This window comes from Adiantum capillus-veneris, chromosome 19 (genome assembly GCF_014529385.1).
Source record: "Adiantum capillus-veneris isolate H3 chromosome 19, ASM1452938v2, whole genome shotgun sequence".
Classification (NCBI taxonomy): Eukaryota; Viridiplantae; Streptophyta; class Polypodiopsida; order Polypodiales; family Pteridaceae; genus Adiantum; species Adiantum capillus-veneris.
This window is the reverse complement of record NC_140949.1, coordinates 115437431-115440787: the sequence shown is the minus strand read 5'-3', so window position 1 is coordinate 115440787 and position 3357 is coordinate 115437431.

Sequence of the window (3357 nt, the reverse complement as noted above, 5' to 3'; positions counted from 1 at the left end):
TTTTCGTAAATTGCGCTGCTGTACTGACATGGTAGGCTGTATGGATTTCCGAAAATTATGTTGGCTACTTTTGGGAGTCCCCGGCGCTAGATTTTGAGAGCAGATGCTTTTGTAGTGCTTTTGAACCGAATGTGTTTGGGGCTTTGCTTTTGAGCAGCCCGTGTGGCCTCACTCTGCAGATCATCTGGACACAGAGTTTGAGAGCAGAGGTCCCTCGGGAGTTGTACTTTGCAATGATTAATGATAAAGAAATATGTAAGGTGCAGCGGAAGTGAATGTTGAACTTTGCTCAAGATGAGTGCTCTGAACTGTGCTCAAGGTTCCTTTTACTTACGGAAGGGAGAGCCTTCCATTCCTTTAATGAGAGAGTGCAAGTGATCACAAACAAAGTGGATAAACACTGTGAATGAAGGTGCTGAGAGTGAGAGATAGAGAGAGAAGAGTACGACACCAGAATGTTGTCAAACCCTCCTCCGAAGGCCCCACTCTCTATGGCGAGAGCGGTCTACTATTGATTGCACAAATCTCTACAATGCTTGGATTTACAGACGATGTTGCCAACGATGAGAACGAGACGGGCTGAAATCTGCAAATCTTTATCTGCTGAATTCTGACTCTATGTCGATGACGATGTCAATGGCGATGATGCGACGACGACGTGCTGAAAACGCAGATGCTGAAATTTGTGTTTTCAATGTTGAAACGGCAAACTGTGGCTGATCTGACCGTGCGGCGAGGATTTGCTGCGGGAAGGTGAGATTTGTGAGGTTTGGGACTTGTACTGCGATGAGTCTATGCTGAAAATTGAACTGCTGGTGTTCTTTTGAGCTCTGTCGCGGTAGATCTGCAAAATGCTGGACTGCCAGGCTGATGCAAAAACGCTAGGGCTGAAAACTGGTTTCTGTTGCAAAAACGCTAAGGTTCCCGCTGTCTTGCTGTAGGCGGGCTGATCTGTTGTACAAAAACGCCAAGGCTAAAAATGAATATTTAACATGCAAATTGTGATGATTGATTAATAAAAATATTGATGATGATGAATATTTAACATTTAAAATGGCGATGATTGATGAATAGCGATGAATATTTAACATTTAAAATAGCAATGAATGATTGATGATTGATGAATATTTAACATGCAAATTGTGATGATTGATGAATATTTAGCATTTAAAATAGCGATGATTGATGAATAAAGCATTCTTTTGAATATGATTAGCTAGTATATAATTTCATAAGAATATTTAAAAACAACAAAATCAAACAATTCAAACATTTGTACATGAAATACTCTTCATAGCCGCGTTACCGACCAAGTATTTCATATACTTAATAGTTAAAAAATTCACTGCACATGCACATACAAATTATATGACGTTCGTACTGTCACAAAGTGATGACGTGTCTGCTCAAGAGCATGCGGGAAACCCTAGCCCTGACTGCCGCTGAAAACCCTAATTCTGCAAACCCTAACCCTAAAACTTGCAAACCCTAAAATCTGCCAGAAACCCTAACCCTAACCCGAAAACTTGTCCTAAACCCTAACCCTAACCCTAGCAGCAGAGGATGATTTCCGGATAATGTGTTGACATACTGATGTGGCACCGTACGGAAAAAGCACCAGATTTTGCGCTGTTTTTCAGCCTAAGCGATGCAATTTTGACTGCTTTATTTGCTCTACGCAAGTTGAGCATGAGATAGAGAGAGAATTGTTGCTTTAATTTATCAAAAGCCTAGAGAGAGAGAGAGAGAGAGAGAGAGAGAGAGAGAGAGAGAGAGAGAGAGAGAGCTTGTGAGAGAAACTGAAATAGCTTTTGATTTGAAGCTTTTGGGGCTCTGCTTTTGGGCATCCCTTGTAAATTTTAAATAAGCGGTGAGGGCTCACTCTGCAGAGCATCTGGACGCAGAGTCTGAGAGTGAAATGTCACAAGACGGGCACCACGTGCCAATAGAAAAGAACAGACTGAACAAACTTTTAGCACTTCAATAACAACTAAACTGAAAGAGAGAGACGACACGTGACACGGAGTGGCGGAATTCCACCCCAGAGAGTATTGGCCCCAGACCTTGGCGCCCCTTTCGGTATTTCTTTATATTACTGCCGATTCACAAAGTACAACAGCCGAGGAGCACCTGCTCTGCAATCTGCGCGCTAAAAAGTGCCAGAGAGGTCCCCCAAGGCTCATATTTAAAGGCCCAAAGCCTAAAAGCATCAAATATGAAAAGCTGACCCCAAAAAATCACTTTCTTAAAATTTAGGGATTTCCCTAAAAATCGCCGGGAATTCCGGGACGTCTGTACAGGTGCCACATCATCATATTTTGATGTGCAAAGTCTTTTGAGCGTGTTCTGCTTTATTTTAATGCCTTTATGTCACTTGGGGCCCCATCGGACGGGGTCCTTTTAAGTGGGTAGGACTTCTTCTTCTATTGCTTCTTCTTCTTAGGGTTTCTAGAATTAGGGTTTGCAGGTTTTAGGGTTAGGGTTTCCAGAATTAGGGTTTCAGCAGTTAGGGTTTTTGACAAAAATTAGGGTTAGGGTTTTGGCTCTCGGGCAGCCACATCATTTGTAAGTTGGCTCCATTCTTTAGGCTTTGACACGTCAGCAGTTTGTTACATCTCCCCTTCTTGAAAGAGAGTAATCGTCTGCGATTACAGCATATCTGCAAAACAACTCAAGTTAGCTCAAAAATTTCCGAGGGGGGACAATCAGTTTGCTCTTTTTATTAAGGAGTTAGTTTCTCCTTTCTGCTCTTTTGATCAAGGAGTTAGCTGCTCCTATTGGCTGTTTTGATCAAGGAGTTAGCTTCTCCTTTCGTCCATATCGGAACTCTTGATATTCCGGCGTAGTAAAAATTAGCCATCACACCTAGACCGTATTGATCTTCCACGGGTGTCTTGATGCACTAAAATTACATACCCAGGCAATCTCATCCAATTAGGAATATTCAGTAGTTGGCACATCACAATGCAACACAAATGCTTACATATGCATGTTACAAGACATAGAAACATAAAGCCGCCGATGAACACTCCCCCCGCAAATAACCATCCAGGTCCGGGCCATGAGCTGTTCAACGACTCCCTCATCACTCCTCCCGCAAATAACCTAAAAAGGTCCGGGCCATGAGATATAGAGGCCTTTTACAACCAAACGCCCCCCAGACCGCAGCCTGCGTCGTTTGGAGGTGGTGAGAGTAACCCCTGCTCAGACTTCTTAATACTCCTCCCGCATAACCATCCAGGTCTGGGCCATGAGTATCAACAACAATACTCCCCCCGTAAATAACCACAAGGGTCCGGGCCATGAGTAACAACAACACCTTTCAATCATTCAATACTCCCTCCGCAAATAACCACA